At 41.0% G+C, this 23,812-nt stretch overlaps 1 protein-coding gene across 4 annotated transcripts in view; it reads left to right on the top strand.

Annotated features, from left to right (window-relative positions):
- TLCD4 (TLC domain containing 4) overlaps positions 1 to 23,812 on the top strand; it is a 118,002-nt gene that overhangs the window by 31,311 nt on the left and 62,879 nt on the right. Inside the window, exon 1 of one of the 4 annotated variants that reach the window (XM_070786062.1) lies at positions 16,418 to 16,440. The exons of 1 other annotated variant lie outside the window; for it this stretch is intronic. The gene's annotated coding sequence lies outside the window, so the exon portion shown is untranslated. Of the gene's footprint in view, positions 1 to 16,417; positions 16,441 to 16,649; positions 16,787 to 16,881; positions 17,240 to 23,812 lie in introns of those variants that run through there. 2 more of the 4 variants (XM_070786060.1, XM_070786061.1) reach the window with 2 other exon arrangements.

Genomic DNA, 23,812 nt, shown 5'->3' with positions numbered 1-23,812 from the left:
CCGTGCATTTACTTGAAAGGCAATAAAGAGTAATAAAAAGCTTTGACTGGACATAAAAGGATAACATAATCAACAGCAAGTTAAAGGAATCCTGAAGAAGCATGAGGTTAGATGAAGAGAGAGGCAATCTAATGAATGGCCAGGAAAAGAAAGATGAGAGATCACAAGGATATGAAGTCTCTTCTGTAATTAATGAATATTTACTGATGGTCTGCCACATGTGAAATATGTGTTATTAAGCAGTGGGAAGGAAGCTGTTATCCTGGTACTTTGTGTGTAAAGGCTCAAAGAGGGAAGATGTCAGAGAGACATCAGAGGTTAAAGAAGGTATATGGGCCTAAACTTTGGTGAGTGAAAGAGGAAGGGTGCAGGACATAAACATATGAACGATTAGAGAGTAGAATTGTTAGAATTTGGTGTCTACTTGGATACAGAGGGCTAAGTAAGAGGGGAGAGTATAGGAAAATTGAAGTTTCTGGGTTGGGTGATTAGGTGCATAGTTAAGTTCAGTCGCTCAGTCATGTCCGACTCTTCACGACCCCATGAATCGCAGCACACCAGGCCTCCCTGTCCATCACCAGCTCCCGGAGTTCACTCAAACTCATGTCCATCAAGTCAGTGATGCCATCCAGCCATCTCATCCTCTGTCGTCCCCTTCTCCTCCTGCCCCCAATCCCTCCCAGCATCAGAGTCTTTTCCAATGAGTCAACTCTTTGCATGAGGTGGCCAAAGTACTGGAGTTCCAGCTTTAGCATCATTCCCTCCAAAGAAATCCCAGGGCTGATCTCCTTCAGAATGGACTGGTTGGATCTCCTTGCAGTCCAAGGGACTCTCAAGAGTCTTCTCCAACACCACAGTTCAAAAGCATCCATTCTTCCGCGCTCAGCCTTCTTCACAGTCCAACTCTCACATCCATACATGACCACAGGAAAAACCATAGTCTTGACTAGATGGACCTTTGTTGGCAAAGTAATGTCTCTGCTTTTGAATATGCTATCTAGGTTGGTCATAACATAATGACTCCATAAACTGAGAAAAAAGAGCATGGGGAAGAAGAGGGGATAATGAGTTATGTTTTATTGCATTTGAAGAACCTGAGAACACATAGTAGGACATTGGGAATGTAGGTCTGGAGCTCAAGAAAGAGAACTTTAGATAACTATTATGGAAACAGAGTTGATAACAGGTGTACCTTGGTGAATTGGGGAAATAGGGAGATGAGATCAGGTCCAAATTGAATGAGGCTGTCACCTGGAGTGGGTGGAAATGAACTAAGCAAAAGGTTGATTGCAAAAATCAGAGCTCAGAATTAAAGCAGGAAAGCCCATATGTTGTCAGGCTATGCAGAAAGTTGTCTAAACTTGGAGATGAAAAGGTCAAGGGGTCAAGAGAGTACAGGAGTTTACTGAGAAATAAAAGCAAGGTAGATGAATTAAGTTAAAGACTGTTTTCCCTAGGACTTATTTTAGGATTAATGCTGTATTTGTTTGGAAGAACTACTTTAGGTAAGCAGTGAAACGCCAGGGATTTTAAGAGACTTAAGATGCCCACTCAATTCTCATGTGAGGAAAAAGAGGAACACAGAGCTGTTTCACAGATCATTTGACTCCTCAGGAATCTCTTCAATTGTAAGTTGAGTTGGGGAAAACCATGCAATTCTTAGAGGTAATTTTCTATGAAAGCTAGAGGGAGGGCTGAACTCTGGGTCCAGGGTGTTGCAGGGCAGCAGGAGTGTCAGTGAATTAATTCTTTGTGTTTTTATGTTGATACCCAAATTCAAAGAATGATTGGTTTTTACTGTTGTAATGGTTATTACAAACCAAAGAAGGGTGGATCTACCATAAAGCACATCTAAATTATTGAGGAGACATGTGGTTTTAAACTTTAACTCTATTTGTTTGTCCTCTCTCCCTTCCAGATCAATATGTTGAATCTAGACAGTTGTTTTTAGCTGTTGGTTGTAGTTAGTTTTTTCTATGAATTTCTTGTATGGCTTGCACTCAGAATTTATGCAATTAAAAATATTTATTCATTTATTTAACTGCACCAGGTCTTAGTTGCGACATGTGGGATCTTTTTTTTTTAAGTTTTGGTATTCAGGAATATTTTAAATTTGGTTAAATGTGACATGTAGGATTTTTTTTAAGTTGCAGCATGCAGGGTCTTTAGTTGTGTGGCATGTGGGATCCAGTTCCCTGACTAGGGATCAAACCCAGGCTCCCTGCATTGGAAGTGTGGAGTGTTAGCTACTGGATAACCATGGAAGTCCCAAATTTATGCACACAGAGAAATGGTTTGTTTGTTTATTTAAGACAGATGTAGGGCAGAAATACACACCTGGAGAGAAGGAGTGTGAGTGTCCTTTCTAATGAGGAGAAGCTCAGTAAGTCCAAAGCTAAACAGAGATACACACTCAGACAGGAGTGTGGGTGTCCAGAATGAGGAGTGTAGTAAAAGGTGATTTAAGTCACTTTTATAGGACAGTCTTTCTGGGTCTTTATTTACCGTTGGCTCTTACCTTATTTCTTTCTTCACACCTGCATGGTCCTGGGGCCCACCCCAACATGCACATGCAACTTTTTGTTAAGATGGATCCTCCTGTAAAGGTCTATGGGTGCATGTTCACACTTGTTATGGGGTTGGGCTCCTTCCCTTTCTGATGCCCAAGAAGCCTTCCTGTGCATGTGCAGACAGGAAAGTCTTCCTTGATCTCAGAAGTTGGCACCTTATCTCTTTACTTTAGCAGAGTTCACCTTTTGCCACTAGCTTTGTGCTCAGAGTGTCTGAGTGAGAACAAAGCTTCAGTTTTATTCCACTTGACAAACATCAGCTGTCCAGCCCAGGGGCCCATCTATCTCCTACCTCATTCTAACCTAGGTGGCAATTGAGGTCGATTAGAAGATGTGGGAACAAGACTGGAGCAGAGGAGACAGTTGCTGTAATGCAGATCCTGAATCTTCTGTGGGGCTGGAAAGGAGTCCAAGGTGTCTTTCAGTTGCTGGTGGATCATGTTGGCCATGCAGAGAGATAGAGAACTACTGCAGATAATATTCCCTCTGCCAACTGGTTATTGCTAAATATCCAAATTCCTGTGACCTCACCTTCTATCTATAAATGTTTAGAGGAAAAGTGAATTTCATGTTGACATCAAAAGAAATAGTTTCTATGCTAAAAATTTTTAACATTTCAACTTGGTATATATATGATTTTTATGAAACCCTTGATTTGTATTTGACTGGAGGAAGAATTCATAGATTAAATTAAAATTCCTTATCCTGATGATCTTTTTCATCATCGATATTATAGTTTCTAACATGCTTTGAATAAATAGTATTAATAGTTAAAATATTCCTTACCCCACAATTCATTTCTACCTACTTTTTGGCTATTCAACATTATGTTAGCATTTTGAGACACTCCACATTTTATTATGGGATATATTTGAAAAAGTTTGAAGACACTTAATATAACAGTCTTTCAAAAATTATTTCTTACCTCATATTTTCTGGCAAGGAGAATTTAAAAATTTGTGACTAGAACCACACATTTTCTGGTGGAAAAAAAATTTCCAATGGATGATTTCTTTTTTTATTAAAGCTAGATTGGCTTCTTAGTATATTACAAAGTATAACAGAAGTATTTTGAAAAGAGATGATATTTTGAAACTGTTACTTACTGGAGGGCAAAAATGTTTTATTTTTCTAAAAGGCAAAGAACACAGGCCTCAAGATTAAGTGGCAGATCAGAATGTTTTCTGTTTTTTGTAGAATGTAATGTTTTCAGAATATTATTTTCTATAAAAATAATAATTATAACTGTCATTCGTAATGCTTCTAACTTCTTATATAGAGTGCCTAAAACAGTCACTTCAGTTAGTGATGAACACAGTTTAAATTGTGGGTTGATTATAGTAATACTATCACATGAATGGGCTTCCCTGGTGGCTCAGTGGTAAAGAATTGCTGCCAACACAGGAGATGCAGGTTTGATCCCTGGGTCAGGAAGATCACTTGGAGAAGGAAATGAGAAACTACCCCAGTATTCTTGCTTGGGAAATTCCATGGACAGAGGAGCCTCACAGGTTACAGTCTATAGAGTCTCAAAGAATTGGACATGACTTAGTGACTAAACAACAACAACAATCACACTGAACAAAAATCATAATGACATTAGGAGATCAATTTGATTGGGACATACAAGGGAGATATTATGTTTGTATATTAAAAAAGTACTGTCATGAAAATTGCTTATTTTTTAACTTTAGTTACTTTTAGGATAGTTTATATGACCAGTGCATATGAGCATATGACCAATGAAGTAGTTGAATTATATCACTACAAAATTTGATTCTTTTGGAACTGAATATATTTGACAGAGGATGGAGCTAGGGTAGGAGATGTTTATACTAAGGAATATTTCTAAATTCTAAAATTATATTTGAAAACTATGAAAACTACTTATGAATAATTTATCAACTTATTTTTTAAAAAAACATGATTGTTCATAGCATAAGGATAAGGAACATACTGATTTTTATCATACCAATATATGGGTTATTCGTATTTCAAAACAGCAAGCATGAATTTTAGTATGTTGATAAGCAGTAATACTCTAATGTTATCTTCTTAAGATCTGTATGCCTTGTTAACAAAATGTATGGGATATAGAACTTAAAGAAAGACACAACTTCATAAATGTCCCATTTTTCCCTCAAAATGATGCTAGATAGAGCCACTCTAAAGAGAGTGTAGTGAGAGAATACTGAGAAGGTAACATAACAATCTGTGTATGGATGGGATGAGATTGGTCAGTTGTAGTTTGCTTATCCTTAATGAATGAGGGCCATTTATAATGTTTAAGGGTCATTTTTATATTTCTTTTTATATCTCTTGTCAACATCCTCTTTTCAGGGGGGATGGTTGCAGGTCTTTTTTTCTTCTTAATTTCTAGAAGCTTCATATTATTAAGGAGATTAGCTCTTTATCTGTGATTTGAGTACTAGATATTTTTTCCCTGATTTGTAATTTGTATTTCAACTTTGCTCATGTTATTGTTATTAGTTTTTGCCTTCTAGTAGTTTTTTATTTTTAGTTAGATTTATTAATATTTTATGATTTCTAGATTTTGAGTCAGAGAGGCCTTCCCATTCCAAAGTAAGAAAAAAATTCACTTATATTTTCTTAGAGTAGATTCATTTGTGTTCACAGTTTATATATTTGACCCATTTGAATTTATCCTAGTATACAATATGAGATACAGATTTAAATTTATTTTTTCCACATGTTATCTATTTATTAAAAAGTCCATTTTATACTACTGATTTGAGATGACCCATGTATTTGGGTCTGTTTCTGGACTTTCTATTTCATTCCATTAGTATCTCTATTCCTATGGCTTATGCCAAAATATTTCATTATTGAGGTCTGCTAGTATTTTTTAATATATATTGGAAGATTTTTTTCCTTTTCAAAAGAGTTTACTTGCTTACTTATTTTTTTCCTTTTCAAAAGAGTTTACTTGCTTACTTATTTTTTTCCTTTTCAAAAGAGTTTACTTGCTTACTTATTTTTTTCCTTTTCAAAAGAGTTTACTTGCTTACTTATTTTTCCATATGAACTTTAGAATCAGCTTGTCCTATTCCAGAAAATAGTTTCTTTTGATTTTCATTGACACTGCAATAAATTTAAAAATTAAAATTTTTGGAGAATTGACATACATTGACTTTTCCTATTTAAGAACATGGTCTGTCATTTCATTGTTTGAATCTACATTTGGGTCCTATAGGAATGTTTTAAAGGTTTTCTCATATAAGTTTTTCATGTTCCTCATTAAATTTATTCCAAGGCACTTGATATTTTTTGCTGCAGTTACAAGTGGAGGCTTTTCTTTTATTTTATAAGTGGGTATTGTGTGTGTATACACATATCTATATATATCACAGATTTTCACAAATTAATTTTATATCCTCCTCCCATACTTAATTTTCTATTGTTTATATTTTTCAGTTGATCTTCTTGGAGTTTTATAATTACTTAATCATAATATACAAATAATTACAACTTATTAGCCTTTTTCTCCCAGTAGTTACTGTCTTTACTTTCTCTCTTTCTCTAGTACCTTTGACTGATACCTCTAGTACCACTGTATTAGCAGAGGAAGAGTCGCCACCCCTCTTATCTTCCTCTTGACCTGAGCAGGAATTCTCCAGTGTTTCCCCATTAAAGTTGAAACTGGCTTTGAATCTTTATAAATTTCTAGTCAGATGTTACCACTTTACTCTATTTGGAAAACTGAAAATTTGGTCCATTAGTAAGGTCTATGCCAAAGCCTTTGACTATATGGATCACAATAAACTGTGGAAAATTCTGAAGGAGATGTGAATACCAGACCACCTGACCTGCCTCTTGAGAAACCTATATGCAGGTCAGGAAGCAACAGTTAGAACTGGACATGGAACAACAGACTGGTTCCAAATAGGAAAAGGAGTACGTCAAGGCTGTATATTGTCACCATGCTTATTTAACTTATATGCAGAGTACATCATGAGAAACGCTGGGCTGGAAGAAGCACAAGCTGGAATCAAGATTGCCGGGAGAAATCTCAATAACCTCAGATATGCAGATGACACCACTCTTATGGCAGAAAGTGAAGAGGAACTCAAAAGCCTCTTGATGAAAGTGAAAGAGGAGAGTGGAAAAGTTGGCTTAAAGCTCAACATTCAGAAAACGAAGATCATGGCACCTGGTCCCATCACTTCATGGGAAATAGATGGGGAAACAGTGGAAACAGTGTCAGACTTTATTTTTTGGGGCTCCAAAATCACTGCAGATGGTGATTGCAGCCATGCAATTAAAAGACACTTACTCCTTGGAAGGAAAGTTATGACCAACCTAGGTAGCATATTCAAAAGTAGAGACATTACTTTGCCAACAAAGGTCTGTCTAGTCAAGGCTATGGTTTTTCCAGTGGTCATGTATGGATGTGAGAGTTGGACTGTGAAGAAAGCTGAGTGCCGAAGAATTGATGCTTTTGAACTGTGGTGTTGGAGAAGACTCTTGAGACTTCTGGTCTCCAGAAGACTCTGGTCTCCAGAGACTGCAAGGAGATCCAACCAGTCCATTCTAAAGAAGATCAGTCCTGAGTGTTCATTGGAAGGACTGATGTTGAAGCTGAAACTCCAATACTTTGGCCATCTCATGTGAAGAGTTGACTCATTGGAAAAGACCTGGATGCTAGGAGGGATTGGGGGCAGGAGGAGAAGGGGATGACAGAGGATGAGATGGTTGGATGGCATCACGGACTTGATGCACATGAGTTTGGGTGGGCTCCAGGAGTTGGTGATGGACAGGGAGGCCTGGTGTGCTGCAATTCATGGAGTCGCAAAGAGTCGGCCATGACTGAGCGACTGAACTGACTGACTGAGTAAGGTCTATAAATGTCCAACAGTAAGAGATCAGTTAAATATATTATGATATATCCATTGAATGGGATAGTCTGAGCAATTACAAAATAATATGTACTATTTTAATTCTTCTTGCTGTTTAAAAAATCCTAAAGTATATGTAAGCATGCATGGAAAAGTATCTGGAAGGATAGTCAACAAACTGATCTAAAAGTTATAAACATATGCGTGAACCAGTGATTGGTAATGTCTATTGAATTTTTAACATTTTTTTACAAATTTATGAAAATATAATATTTTGGCACAATAAAACAAAAAATTACAAATTTAAGAAGAATAGATCCATGTTTTTCCCCTTCCTCTGTTTTGGATCTGTTTCTGTTAATTTTTTTTAATCACTTATTCTTTGCAAAGTAGCACTAAAACAATAGTGTACAAAGAGGTTTGCAAGATATAAGTCACAGAAGAAAAGGGCACAAGAGAAAAGTACACAGAAGATGAGAGATCTCAGTAAAATGTGGAAAGCACAAGTTGGATGGAATAGAGATGCAGTCATCCCTTGATATCTTTCCAGGACCTCCCTTGGATATCAAAATCGTCAAATGCTCGAGTTCCTTACATAAAATGCTGATGTACAGTCTGCCTTTCCTGGGTCTGGGTTCTATATCCACAGAAATTACAGGCCAACTATATCTGACTTGGCAAATTGGGAGAGAGCCCCTTCATGGATCACAGCCTTGTTGTGGTGAAGGGGCTTGCATAACTCAACGAACCCATGAGCCATGCCGTGCAGGGCCACCCAAAGAGGATTATAGTGAAGAATTATGACAGAACTGGAGGAGGAAAAGGCAAACCACTCCCGTACTGCTGCCTCAAGAACCCCATGAACAGTATGAAGAGACAAAAAGATACGACACTGGAAGGTGGACCTCCCGGGTTGGAAGGTGTCCAATATGCTACTGGGGAAGAACGGAGGGCAGTTGTTAATAGCTCCAGTAAGAATAAAATGGCTGGGCCAAAGCTGAATCGATGCTCAGTTGTGGATGTGTCTGGTGGTGAAAGTGAAGTCCAGTGCTGTAAAGAACAATATTACCTAGGAACCTGGAATGTTCGATACATGAATCAAGATAAATTGGGCCTGGTCGAGCAGGAGATGGCAAAATTGAACATTGACATCTAAGGAACGAGTGAACTAAATTGGACAGGAATGGATGAATTTAAATCAGATGACTATTATATCTACTACTGTGGGCAAGAATCCCTTAGAAGAAATGGAATAGCCCTCATAGTCACCAAAAGTCTGAAATGAAGTACTTGGGTGCAGTCTCAAAAATGACAGAATGATCTCAGTTTGTTTTCAGATCAAACCATTCAGTATCACAGTAATCCAGGCCTATGCCCCAAACACTAATGCCAAAGAAACTGAAGTTGACTGGTTCTATGTAGACCTATGAGACCTTCTAGAATGAACACCAAAAAAGATACCTTTTTCATCCTAGGGGACTGAAATGCAAAAGAAGGAAGTCAACAGATACCTGGTGTAATAGGCAAATTTGGCCCTGAAGTAGAAAATGAAGCAGGGCAAAAGTACACACTGGTCATAGCAAACACCCTCTTCCAACAACACTAGAGATGACTCTATGCATCAACATCACCACATAGTAAATACCAAAATCAAATTGATTATATTCTTTGTAGCCAAAGATAGAGACGTGCTATACAATCAGCAAAAACAAGACCTGGAACTGACTGTATTTCAGATCATGAGCTCCTTATTGCAAAATTCAGGCTTAAATTGAAGAAAGTAGGAAAAAGTACTAGGCCATTCAGGTATGACCTAAATCATCCCTTACGATTTTATAGTGGAAATGACAAATAGATTCAAGGGATTAGATCTGATAGACAGAGTGCCTGAAGAACTATGGACGGAGGTTTGTAACACTGTATAGGAAGTAGTGACCAAAATTATCTCCAAGGGAAAAAAAAATGCAAGAAAGCAAAGTGGTTGTCTGAGAAGGCTTTAAAATAGCTGAGGAAAGAAGAGAAGCAAAACACAAGGGAGCAAGGGAAAGATGTACCCATCTGAATGCAGAGTTCCAAAGAATAGCAAGGTGAGATAAGAAGGCCTTCTTAAATGAACAATGCAAAGAAATAGAGGAAAATAATAAGATGGGAAAGACTAGCCATCTCTTGAAGAAAATTGGAGATATCAAGGGAACATTTCATACAAGGATGGGCATGATAAATGACAGAAAGAGCAAGGACCTAATAGAAGCAGAAGAGATTGAGATGGCAAGAATACAGAGAAGAACTATACCAAAAAGGTCTTAATGACCTGGATAACCACAAGGGATGGTTACTCATCTAGAGCCAGACATCCTGGAATGTGAAATCAAGTGGGCCTTAGGAAGCATTGCTACAAACAAAGCTAGTGGGGTGATGTAATTTCAGCTGAGCTATTTCAGATCCTAAAAGATGATGCTGTTAAAGTGCTGCACTCAATATACCAGCAAATTTGGGAAACTCAGCAGTGGCCACAGGACTGGACAAGGTCAGTTTTCATTCCAATCCCAAATAAGGGCAATGCAAAAGAATGTTAAAAATGTTGTAGAGTTGTACTCATTTCATATGCTGGTAAAGTTATGCTCAAAATCCTTTGGGCTAGGCTTCAGCAGTATGTGAACTGAAGACTTCCAGATGTACAAGCTAGGTTTAGGAGGACAGAGGAACCAAAGATCAAATTGCTAACATCCATTGGATCATAAAGTGAGGGAATTCCAGAAAAACATCTGCTTCATTGACTATGCTAAAGCTTTTGACTGCGTGGATCAGAACAAACTGTGGAAAAATCTTAAAGAGATAGAAATACCAGACCATATTACTCTGAGAAGCCTGTATGCGGATCAGGAAGCAACAGTTATAACCAGATGGAAAAACCGATTGGTTCAAAATTGGGAAAAGAGTACGACAAGGCTGATTTGCCTATTTAACTTCTATGTGGAGTACATCATCTGAAAGGCTTGGTTGGATGAGTCATAAGCTGGAATCCAGTTTGCTGGGAGAAATATCAACAACCTCAGATATACAGATGATACCATGCTAATGGTAGAAAGTGAAAAAGAACTAAAGAACCTCTTGATAAGGGTGGGAAAGGAGAGTGAAAAAGCTGGCTTAAAACTCAACATTCAAAAACAAGGTCATGGCATCCAGTCCCTCACTTCATGGCAAATAGAAGGGGAAAAGTGGAAGCAGTGACAGATATTATTTTCTTGGGCTCTAAAATCACTGCAGACAGTGACTGCACCCTTGAAATTAAAAGACACTTGCTCCTTTCAAGGAGAGCTGTGACAAACCTATACAGCATATTAAGAAGCCGAGACATCACTTTGCCGACAAAGGTCCATATAGTCAAAGCTATGGTTTTTCTAGTAGTCACTTATGGATGTGAGAGTTGGACCATAAAGAGGGCTGAACACTAAAGAATTGATGCTTTCAAATTGTGGTGTTGGGAGAAAACTCTTAAAAGTCCCTTGGATTGCAAGGAGATCAAACCAATCAACCTAAAGGAAATGAACCCTGAATATTCATTAGAAGGACTGATGCTGTAGCTCCAGTACTTTGGCCACCTGATGCAAAGAGCTAACTCACTGGAAAAGACCCTGGTGCTGGAAAAGACTGAGGGTAAAAGGAGAAGAAGGCAACAGAGGATGAGATTGTTAAATAGTGTCACCAACTCAATGGATATGAATTTGAGCAAACTCCTGGAGATAGTGGAGGACAGGGGAGTTTGTCATACACAGTCCATGGGGTTCAAAGAGTCGGACACGACTGAGTGACTGAACAACAACAAAAACAGTCAACAGTCTGCCCTCCCTACACCTGGGTTGTACATCCACAGAAATGGCAGACCAACTGTAATTGACTTGGAAAAATGGAAGAGGGGTTAACCTAAGTGCTTAGCATTTGGAGGTACAGTGTAACACAGAGGGCAAGGGTGAGGTAAAAACCTGAAAAAGGGAGGTTGCTGAAAGTTGTTAACAAAGCTCTTGGACCAGTAAGTCCATACTTCACACAGCTAGCCTGCATTCTACCACTGTACCACTACCAACACAATCCTTCTGTGAAATGGGAATATATATATATATATATGTAGAGAGAGAGAGAGAGAGTTTTTTGTTTTTTTGGATGGAGAGTTCCCATAATGAAAGAGCTAATCAGAGAATGGGAAAGAAAAATATGTTTGAACTAGAAACTTTAGAAGGTTGGAAGATAAAGTTAAGTAATTCTCCTCATCCAGAATTTCTCAATCTTGGCATGACTAACATGTGGGCTGGAAATTCTTTGTTGTGGGAGGCTCTCCTGTGCATTCTAACATGGTTAGCAGCCTCCCTGGCCTATACTTACTAGATGCCAGTGCATGCCCCTTACCCTGTGGTGACCAACAAAAATATCACCAGACATTGCCAAATGGCTGGGGTGAGGTGGGGAGAACCAACTCTCCCTCTTCCCAATTTAGAACCCCTGTCTTAGACAGTAGAAAAGAAAGATGAACAGATGATCAATAAAATAAAAGGACAAAAATTTAGAGAATAATATTAAAGTCCCATTATATGGAAAACTCAGCAGTGGCCACAGGACTGGACAAGGTCAGTTTTCATTCCAATCCCAAAGAAGGGCAATGGCAAAATATGGTCAAACTACTGCACAATTGCACTCATTTCCCATGGAAGCAAAGTAATGCTCAAAATTCTCCAAGCCAGGCTCCCAACAGTATGTGAACTGAGAACTTCTAGATGTTCAATCTGGATTTAGAAAAGGCAGAGGAACCAGAGATCAAATTGCCAACATCTGTTGGATCATAGAAAAAGCAAGGGAATTCCAGAAAAAATATCTGCTTCATTGACTACACTAACACCTTTGACTGTGTGGATCACAACAAACTGTGGAAAATTCTTCAAGAGATGGGAATATCAGACCACTGAACCTGCCTCTTGACAAACCTGTATGCAGGTCAAAAAGCAACAGTTAGAACCAGACATGGAACAATGGACTTGTTCCAAATTGGGAAAGGGGTACGTCAAGGCTGTATATTGTCACCCTGCTTATTTAGCTTACATGAAGAGTACATCATACGAGATGCCAGGCTGGATGAAGCACAAGCTGGAATCAAGATTGCTGGGAGAAATATCAGTAACCTCAGATATGCAGATGATACCATCATTATGGCAGAAAGCAAAGAGGAACTAAAGAGCCTCTTAATGAAAGTGAAAGAGGAGAGTGAAAAAGTTGGCTTAAAACTCAACATTCAAAAAACGAATCTGGTCCCATCACTTAATGGCAAATAGATGGGGAAACAGTGACAGACTTTAATAAAGAAAGCTGAGTGCCGAAGAACTGATGCTTTTGAACTGTGGTGTTGGAGAAGACTCTCGAGAGTCCCTTGGACTGCAAGGAGATCAAACCAGTCAGTCCTAAAGGAAATCAATCCTGAATATTAATTAGAAGGACTGATGCTGAAGCTGAAGCTCCAGTACTTTGGCTATCTGATATAAAGAGCCGACTCATTAGAAAAGACTGTGATGCTGGGAAAGATTGAAGGCAGGAGGAGAAGGGGATGACAGAGGATGAGATGGTTGGATGGCATCACCAACTCGATGGACCTGAGTTTGAGGAAGCTCCAGGAGTTGGTGAAGGACAGGGAAGCCTGGTGTGCTGCAGTCCATGGTGTCACAAAGAGTCAGACACGACTGAGTGACTGAATAACAAGTTGAAGTCCCAATATCCTACTAACAATAATTCACAAAGGGAGAACAGAGAAAATGGGAGGGAGGAAATTAGCAAAGAAATAATGAAAGGAAAAAAATACAGATAAAGTCAAAAGAACCCTTGAGTATCTAGCACAATCAATGAAAATAGAAACATTCTAAGGCACACCACTGTGAACTTTCAGACTGCTAGAGACAATGGGAAGATTCTAGAAGGAAAAATAGGTCAGATACAGAGAAATGGGAACTTGAAAGGTATTAGATATTTCAACGGCAATGCTGGAGTTAAAAGACAATGGAACGATTCTCTTAAAAAGCAAAGGGAAAATGATCTGCAACTTATCCAAATGATCAGTCAAGGATGAGAATAGAAAAGAGACATTTTCAAACAGTCAAGCCCTCTAAAAATTTACCTTCCATGCACCCCTTCTGAGTAAGTGACTGGAGTCTGTGCTTTAGCAATGTAAGAGAATAAACAACAAGTCATGTATTTCGGCATTAGAAGATAATGTTGATGGCATTTGATAGATGTGTAGAAGCACATGGGTAAAATTCAGGTTAGATTAGATACATTTTTTAAATGTGAAAAAACAAAGCATTTAACTCCAGAAAAAGCAAGAGGTTTTCAAGAAAGCATTATCCTGGTACCTTACTTGATTCAGCAACACCCTGTATTGACCAGTATATTTTCAAGATGATATAAACCTTAATTACTGACTCGAATGAGAGTTGTGATGTGTCTATGTTAGAAGGAAAGTTGGGGACAAAGTGAGTGATGGTGTGGATAGGAGCTAAAAATCCTCAAATATATGACAAGAAGTCAATAACTAAAGTCTAAAACTGAAAATCAAGAAACCTGGGTATAGGTTTATCATTTAGGAAATGTAGAACACCTAGCAGGTTGTGTGGAAATGGGGTGAAGCGAGGTGTTCTAAGGGGGTGAAGCTAGGTGGTGGAGAAGCTGGTTAGGGGACTGATAGAACTCTTGGGTATTTTTTGTTTAAAGCCTTTAAGAACCACTTGAATTTTCACTTAAATGTATTACTTTCATTAAAAACAAAAATTCAAACAAAGTAAGACATATATATATATAATGGGAAGAAATTTTCATAAAATAAGAGAAACAAAAAGAATACAAGACAGAATCTCATCCACCCAGAGATAACTACTCTTAATATCCTGAAATAGTTTCTTCTTGAAAAATTCTGAAAAAGAAATGAAAGTACAAAAAACCTTACACAAAAGTCTTAATACACTAAAACTACCAATTAAGAGAAAACCTGTAGGTGGGAATAGTCATTACTGACTAACTCAACTTTTCTGATCAAAATGTTTGGTGCCATTTTGGTTTTATCTTCACTAACAGAGGAGAATGGAGATTGAGGAAGTCTCCCCCAAAGTACTTTTGCTTTAATTATCTTGTTATTTCAGGAAGAAACAGCCTTTGGTCTCAGTTTTCCAAACAATTGGCTCTAATTAGAAGTTTAGGAATTTTTGGAAACAAATTTATCAGGAAAATTTATCTGAAAAGAATTTCAGTATTATTTATTTTTCTTTTTTTTTTCAGTGTGGATGGATAATTTCATTTCTTGGAACTGTTTCTTGGAACTGTTTCAGTGAACAAAAATATAAAATGTGCAATCCAGCTTTGCAACCTCATATTCAAAATGCAGAAAAACTTCAGGATGGTAAAGACAGAATTTGGGGGAACTGTCCTTGAAAAAATATTATTGGTTAAAAAAAAAGTTAAGAATAGCAATTAAAGATCTAAATGTAAATAGTGAAATGGATATTTTTGAAGAAATTAAGCTGCATTAAAACTTTGAGGAAAACTAGTTAATGTATTCTTCTACCTCCTGAAGGTCATTGAGTTTTAATTAGTTTAAAAGCTTAAAAATTCAACTAGTATTTACTGAATTCCTCTCATATCTCGGGCCTTGTCGTTGATGTATTCACTTACATGCTCTCTATAAACAATCCTGCAGATTTGATGATGCATCAGTAGAGGCTTAACATGAAGGAGTATGGGGGGACTAGAGGATACTGGATTTCTGCAGGTTTAGATGGCGTTGGCTCCTGCTATGGTGTTAGAGAATATGCATATCAAAGATAATCATGGTGTGTTTATCAGGAAAGGGCAGAGCAACTGTCATGTCACTGAGGACAAGCACAGGACAGAGTCTGGAGGAGTAGTGTTAATGCAGATTCCTGAGATGATAGGTGTCCTCTGTACTGGCAGGGCTGATCGCACAGGTGTGCACAACCATCCTGCCTGTGGATAGTTATGAAATACCCGTGTGCGTATGGGGCAAAAAAAAGTCGTCAAGGGCTGTGCACATTGTGAAACAACTGTGACGGGACACATTGTAGTCAAAGGGCATTGGTGCGCGGGTGTGTCCCTAGAGCCTTAGAGAGAAAAGGTGAAATGTGTACTGGGGGCCTGCAAGATCTTCCCTGTTTGACTGCAGGGCAGGTTGCTGTCTTTTCTATGTCAGTCTGCAGTCCATGTAGCAAGACACTTCAGAGGTGTCTATGAATTATTATCCCGATTATACTAAAAGATGAAGAAATTGCACCTCAGTGAGGCTCTTTCTAAAAAAATGTATTTGTGATTTTTTTGATGTGCAAATTATAACAACCAGAATGTATTTATTATTGTTTTATTCAAAACAATTTTATCGTGTTGATCCAGGACACTTGGAAGTTTCTGAGGCCATATTTAGCAAATCAGAAGAGCTACTGTTTATTGGCAAACTTTTCAGCTAGCTCCCCCTAGAATTCCAAATCCTACTTCCCTGCCCTGACAGCAGAGGGACTCCGCATGGAGGTGGTGTTTTTCTTGGATTCCAGAGGAGGCGGCTTCCAAAGCACTGGCCTTTTCCACAAACCCCTCTACCCAGTTTGGAACGCACCTGCAGCCCCAAACGGAAACGGCGAGGAACGCGACGTGGCAGGAAAATCAGCAATTGCCCTTTCACCTCCTTTCTGATTGTCAAACCATGGGCTTCATTGACGCAGAATCTGGACAACTAAAGCAGAACATAAATTTATAATCTGAAAACAATGTTGGTTAAGTGGCGAGCCCAGGTACTGACCGCTGCGAGAACGGACTCAGACCGTAGCCCCACTTGCTAGTTCTGTTACTTGCTTCGGAAAGACGCGGAACCGAACACTGTTCCAAGCGAGGTGTGCTCTTGCAGAATCCCATCGCAGCCCGCCTCGCGTGCTCCCGTTTTTGAGCTCTTTCCGGGACCCAAGTTCCATCACCCAAAGGTCGGCCCCACCGCCCGCCTCGGGGCCCCGCCCACTTTGGCCGGGGGTCGGAGCCGCGGGGAGCCGTAGCCGTAGCCCGAGCGCCGCGGCCCCTTTAAGGAGACGCTCTGCGGTAACTCGAGCCCGCAGTCCGGGCGGCCGCGGCGGCAGCAGTAGCCTCCGCTGCTGTTCCAGCGGCCCGGAGCCCAAGGCTCCCCTGGCTCCCGCCGAGCATCTCGCGGGACGGCTCTGGCCGGCGCCAGCCCTCGGGCCGGGCCGGATGACCAGGCTCCTGTAACCACCCGCCGCCCACTCCCGGCCCGGCTCACTGCCGCCCGCGCGCGAGTCGCCCCGGGACCCGGCACAGGTGACGCGGTTTGGAGAGGGTTCGGAAGGAGGGCGGGCTCGCTTTGCCCAGCGGCTCTCCGCGTCGCGGAGCGCAGCCCGCGGGAGGGGCTCCGCGGCTTCCCGCCCCCGGCCTAGTGAGGCCGAGGGCTCAGGCGCCCGGAGGCTGGGTGGGAGTCCCCCGCGCGGGAGGCGGCCGGGGGTTCCAGGGAGGGCTCCAGCAGGTGTGTGCGACCGGCGCAGCATCATCCCGGCCGGCGGGCCGCTCTGGGCACAGATGGTGTCCCCGGGCCCGCGGCCCCCGCCTCGCCCGGACGCCCCGCGTTCCAGTCGCGTTTCCCGGGCGGTGTGATTTGGGCTGCTTGGGGCTGCCTGGCGGTGCCTTGGGGTCTCAGCTCAAAGGGGCAGGTGTTTGGGCATCCATGGAAAGCTTTCTTGTTAGAGGCCAGTACACGAGATCAGGTGCATCAAGTAGGTAAGTCTCCCCGGTCTCTCACCTCCCCGCTACTAAATAAAACAAGAAGCTTTCATTTACCCTTGCAGTTCTCAAGTGGGTCCCATTTTTAGTCAGCAAGTGCTGAAGAGTCTAGTGGGAGAGGGACTGGGGTCAAAGTCAGAGGGAGAAATTGGTTTATATTTCCAGCTCTACCATTATATCCCGGAGCAAGTTTATTAAACTAAGTGCCTCCGTTTACCCAGCTATGAAATGGGACCCGTAATGCTAGCATTTTCCTATGGCCCTTCGTGAAGGCACTTTAAGTTGTCTATGTTCATGAAAGGGTCGCTGTTGATGGCCAGTGTTTTCTTAGTTGTACACATTCTAAGTGTGAATGTAGTACACATTTTTATACGAAATTATAAAATTATCCTTAAAGAGTGATCTTTGATAATGTTTAAATGAATCTGATTCCAGTTTGGGGACAAGTTGGAAGAGTCTGTGAGGATGTTATGAGTCGGTGTGTGAAGTAGGGGGAATAAAAAAACCCGTTACTTTAATAAAATCTTCACCCAGTCATAAATGGAGCTGAGAAAAATGGATCTTAGATTGTGTGTTTTAAGTGAGATACTGCTGTGTGAGCCCAGCAGGGTATAGTTTGGAATGCAGCCTCATCTTTATGTAGCCAGTTAAGATAATATATTACAGAATCCCAGTCCCTTTTTAACTGAGCTGTGTGAAGTAGAGAATTTTCTCCTTGTTTATCTGTCCTTAAATTGGTGAAACTGTATTAGAAAAGCAGACTCTTGCAACACTAGAAAATTTGCAAGATTCCTTTGAGGAAGCATGGATTTTAGTTTACTTGCATCCTCCCTCCTGTGCTGTAAGGTGATCCTGAGGTTAGTATATTTTGAGCCTGCTTTATTTCTCCTTACCCCTGCAACTCCTTTTTGCCATATTACCTCCCTCCAGAGTTTGAATCCTTATTGTGTGATCTTGCACACCTAAGGGCAGATGCCGCAAACCAAGCTGCTCAGTCAGTAGTGATTTTTTACACTGTTTAACTTTCTGTTCTTGTTCCTTTCACCCTTAGCCTTCTTTATCTTGCTGGAAAGAAAAATGACTCTTCGCAACTCAAGCTGTATGCTTAGCAGTCCCTAGGAATGGCAGGGATCAAGGGGCTGAAACTTTATAGGAAGTTCCTAAAAAGCAAGTCTTCCACGTAGACCCTAGAATGTGGATTCAAGAGTTTGGCCTGTCTTTTCTTTGATTTTCTAAAATCTCCATCTGAGAGAGATTCGATGAGCAAGATAAACAGAGGCCTCGGGCAGGGAGCCATCAGAAATCTAATTCAGGACTAGATTGATTCAGAGCTTCTTCAGCTAGGAGTAGGGGAGGAGGAAGGGACGATTTGGGAGGGGCTGGAGGGCCCCCCCTCCCCAAAACCAGGTGACCAGAGAGATGGTAAGGGAGCTCTGGATTCCTGACTGAGAAATGGGAAAAGGGCCGGGTCACGGAGAGGGGGTTGTGGGGCAGCAAGGAGAATTCTGGAATGTGCCCTAGATGTGACTTACCCTTTCTCCCTTTCACTTTGCGAGTGTTTCTTGCCCTTCCAAGCCTAGCACAGCTGTCCTGCAGTTCTCAGACCTGTTCACCCCCTCCCTTGGTGCTCAAACTGACGTCCCACGTGTATGATCCTCCCTCAAAGCTGGCCTTGCATGTGGGAAAGGAAACCGAGCAGTTTGCTTCACAAGAAACCTTCAGACCTCAGTGTCTCTGTGCACCCTTCTTCTCAAACGAATGTCCCACATCCTACAGATGAAGGACTCATCTGGCTTTGTTATCTCTTGGAAGGCTATAAAGTGGGATACCTAGTTTGATTGAGAAAAGTAAACTGGATGATCTACAGGAGGATTACAGAGAATGAGTTTTTCTGTCGAGGAAGATAATGCGTGAATTGTCTCTGTGAGAACTGTGGGCACTTGGACAAGAGAGGGCAGGCCCAGGGTGGCGTTGTGCTGGACAGCTTGTGCCCTCGCCCTTGAGAGAGGAAAGGAGGCCCACGCTCCCACGGTCACCTGGTGATGCTTTCTCTCCTTCCATTTGCTTTGTGAGAGGAAGAAGATAGCAACATGGAGGTGGGCTAGCCATCTGTTCTCAAGGATGGGAGACAGACTTTAATTCAACAGGAGGAGTGAGCTGTAGTCACCTGGCATTGGTATCAGGCGCTGTATGTGTTACACCAGGGAACATATTACATCAGGAAAGTGAGGTTACTTTTGTAAGAAAATCTAAGGTTATTTCAAGAGTGACTTTGGTGATGTTTTTTTCCTCATTGGAGATGAAAGGTAGCATACAAAGAAATGGAGTCCTGCTGCTCTGGGTTTGTTATTCATAGTGAAACAGTTGGAGATATTGCTAGCAGATCCCAGACCTGAAAAGAGGGCCTAGAATACCAAAGGTGTGTGTGAACATTGGTCTGATCAAGGAGAAGGCAGTCCCTGGCTGGATGAGAAGGAGCTTGTGAGTCACTGTAAAAGGCCAAGGTTTGTGCAAACAGCCGATGAAGAAGACAGCTGGCAGTCTGTTCAGAGCTTGGGGCCGGCATGGAGAAAGCAGTCGCAGCGGGCCCAGCAGCAAGGGGGGTGGGGTCTGACTAGATGGACAAAGGCTTGTTTCAGGCATTTTTGGATTACAACACAGTACAAAATGAGCAGTACAATTTTCACATTGACTTAGGACATGAGTAAGTATATGTGTATGTGAAACAGGTTTCATGAAGCAATATGTACCCTTACTGAGTATTGCTTCTATTTTCGTTTCTATTTCTACTCTATTTCTGTTTCTATTCTGTGTCCTGAAAAACTCATCAACTATTATTGGATCACAGTCCACTATTTGGAAACCATTTGTCTAATGGATGGAAGAACAGGATTTCCCAGGTGCCACTAGTGGTAAAGAATCTGCCTGCCAGTGCAGGAGATGCAAGAGACACAGGTTTGATCCTTGGGCTGGGAAGATCCCATGGAATAGGAAATGGCAACCCTCTCAGTATTCTTGCCTGGAAAATTCCATGGAGTCAGTCAGGCACAACTGAGCAACTGAGCACACGTTTCTGTTTCTATTCTGTGTTCTGAAAAACTCATTAACTATTAATGGATCACAGTCCACTATTTGGAAACCATTTGTCTAATGGATGGAAAAGCAGGTTGCAGTGGAGTGGGCAGGGCATTGGGCTTGGAGATACTAGAGAGGGTAGGGATGTACAGACGTGGTTGGGAGATCTCTGGACCAGGAGGATACAGGGGGAGTATGGGAGCTCATCTCTATCTGATAGACACCAGACTCATGTTAATGGAGGGCAGCTGGATGGGAAGGTGCAAAAGTAGAACTTCATACGAGTTCTGTCTGCTTCAAAGCAAAACAACTGGTTCTAAGGGAAAAGGAAGTGTGGAAGGAGTAAACTTAGATTTGAAAGTAGTGTCTTTAGATCAGTATGTTTCTCTCCTTAGGTTAAATAAGAAGGCAAATGGACTCAGAACAAGTTGGCTGATGGACTAGGTCACTTTCATCAGCTGGATAGGGAGCAAAGGGCCTCGCAGTGTGTAGTGGGTGGGTGGTTAGGCAGCTTTGGGAAGTTCTTACAGAAGCAGTGGATAGATGTGTTGTTTCAAAACCCCATTTGCTGATCAAACTCCTTAGGAAGTGGCTGCTTGCCTCACAGCAAGTTGGAGAAGTATTCTCATTGCATTTTATAAAAGGGTTAGATTATAAGACTTCCTTTGACATCTATTTCAAGATCTACAATCAAACTGGGATCATTTTCACAGTCTTTGGGATTGCCAAAAAAGCTTTTGGCGAAATAGGTGAGCCAGCACCTTGGAGCTATTTCCACTAGCTCTGCCCTGGTGTTTAATCAAGGGCAGAGGTGATCTGCATGCCTTGGATTTCCTTTTTATAATAATTAACATTTGACTCCAACACCTGACACCCTCACCAGTGGACAAATACAAAGCCAGGAGGAAGACGTACATAGGTATCAGAGATCAGCCGAGTCGCTTGCTTACTGCTTGCTTTTATCATCTACACTCTGGCCTAGTTGAATCCTTGCTTTCACCCGTCTCTGCCTTGTTTGATTTTCTTACCTTGTTGTTTAGTTGCTAAGTCATGTTTGATTTTTTTGCGACCCCATGGACTGTAGCCCACCAGGCTCCTCTGTCTCTGGGATTTCCCAGGCAAGAATACTGGTGTGGAGTGGGTTGCCATTTCCTTCTCCAGGGGATTCTTCCTGACCCAAGGATCAAACCCATTGATCTCCTGCATTGGCCAGCGGATTCTCTACCACTGAACCACCAGGGACGACCCTTTCCTCCCTTAGTTGATGTTTTCAGTGTCTGACTTCAGCTCTTCTCAGCTTTCTGCTTTCTGTCTAATGCTTTCAACCTTGGTTTCTCTGACATCATCTGTGAGGTACAGACATATAGTCTCTACCTGACTGTTCCCATGGAGCCCAGGCTTGGAGTTCACATTGGATCCAGGCCTGGGCTATGTTAGTGTTCACTGTGACCTGCCATGGTCACTTTAGAAGTAACTGGTACATCGGTAGATTTATGCTTGTGGGACTTTGATTTAACTTTAAAATTTGGGGGACATAGAGAAACTATCTTCGTCAAGTTAATTTATTTAAAAGCCTTTCTCCAAAGAGGCTTTTAAAAAACCTTTAAAAAGTACAGTTTGAAGGTATAGAAGACCTCTTGTTTGGCAGGTATTTATTTAGTGGAAGAGGAGGAAGAAGGAATTTTCATTTGATAAAAAATTTAGAACAGATTAAAAACCCCTCTTTACAAAGTGTTTCATTTTTAGGGACATATTTCCCCATACTCATGTTACTCAGTTAACATGGTTTTCCCTAATACATGTGAAAATATTGAACCAATTATGAATTTAAGTGCTCTATAATTTGTTACATGCTATTTTGTTGTTGTTGTTTAGTGGCCAAGTCATGTCTGACTTTTTCGACCCCATGGACTGTAGCCCACCAGGTTCCTCTGTCCATGGGATTTCCCAGGGAAGAAGACTGGAGTGGATTGTCACTTCCTTCTCTAGGGGATCTTCCCGACACAGGGATCGAACCCAGTCTCCTGCATTGGCAGTTGGATTCTTTACCACTGAGCCACCAGGAAACCCCACATGCTGTTTAAAGGACTTATAAATTCTACAGCTATGTTCTGATGGAGAAAGATTTCTTGCCTTTTTGTATTTTGACAACCTGTATGGGTGTTACTGAACAGATCAATTTCTTATATACTTTGTGCAGAAATCCAGGGCAAGATAAAGTCTACAGGGAGGAAGGCCCCCGTTGCAGGAAGGGGAGGCCTGGCTGCTTGCAGCAAAGGGAGCGTTTTGGGAGTATCCCAGTTTGGTATCTCGCAACAAACTCTTAAGACATTAGGCATTTTGAGAATTTGAGAGTGCATTGTAGCCTCAAGTCTCTAAATGTTTTATTCAGTGTTTTTAATTTTTAAATCACAAGAGTGATACTTGCACATTATTAAAAAATTACAATCAGCGTTCCAGAGAATGAAAGTTCATTTCTTCCCCCCTCCCCCAGCTCTTATCCCACCCGCATTTTGCCTCCAGCCTCAGCCAGTTATCAGTTTGCAGGGTGTAGCTCTTCAGGCCTTCTTTCTGTACAAATACCAGAATGTGCCCAGCTATGTATTTTATGAAAATGTATCATTTCGCAACAGCTTACCATTCCTTTACACTTTGTAGTATGCGACGGACCTTCTTTTTTACCCTCCTGTTCATTTCAGGGTCTGTATAACTTGGAATAGTGTCTTGTGCGTGTGTATTTAACCATGTCCCTATCATTGGACCTTGAGGTTGCTTCTGATAACTAATGCTAAAGTAAACTGTTAAATGTGCATCCCTTCACACTCATGTGAATTTGTTCTGAGGATAAAGGATAAAATCATAAGTATATTGCTTGTTTCATAATTCAGGTAACATAATGCTATCAAAATGTACATATTCTGCTATTTAATTCCCCAAATATTTATTGAACAGTAAAAGCACAACACTAGACACCATAGGGATTTTAAAGTGGGGCAACGCTCAGCACTTACTTACAAGAGCTCGCTCTCTCTAGAGTGGGGGGATTAGGCATACACACTGATTATTATGTCTTTAATTATATCCCACCCTGTTCCAAAAATGACTAGGGAAGGCTTACAAAGATGCACACAATACGACAAGATAAAGTGAACTTAGGATAAGTAAGAAAAATAAGTGAAAGGAAAATAAGATGGAGGTATGAATGAGGCTGGCAAATGTACTTTGAAGTGCTGTTCTATTCTTCCTGAAAGTTCTGGCCATCAGATTTCCAGCAACCAAAGAGAAGAGGCCAACAATCCAGAATAAGCTCTAAGGTGTCCAGAAGAGAAACCAGATTGGAGAAGCCCATCTATTCCTAATTCGAGGAGGTGAAAGAAATTTCTCCTTTGGATTTGCATAAAGAAAATGCTGCACTTGCAGCGGCCAGCCTACTCAACCGCATTCCTGGTATCTTACAATAAAACCTAGCGCCCTTGCTTTATGATGTCTTTCATA

This window comes from Bos indicus, chromosome 3, assembly GCF_029378745.1.
Source record: "Bos indicus isolate NIAB-ARS_2022 breed Sahiwal x Tharparkar chromosome 3, NIAB-ARS_B.indTharparkar_mat_pri_1.0, whole genome shotgun sequence".
Taxonomy (NCBI): Eukaryota; Metazoa; Chordata; class Mammalia; order Artiodactyla; family Bovidae; genus Bos; species Bos indicus.
Note: the sequence above shows the minus strand (reverse complement) of the source record. Positions and strands in the feature narration are given on the sequence as shown.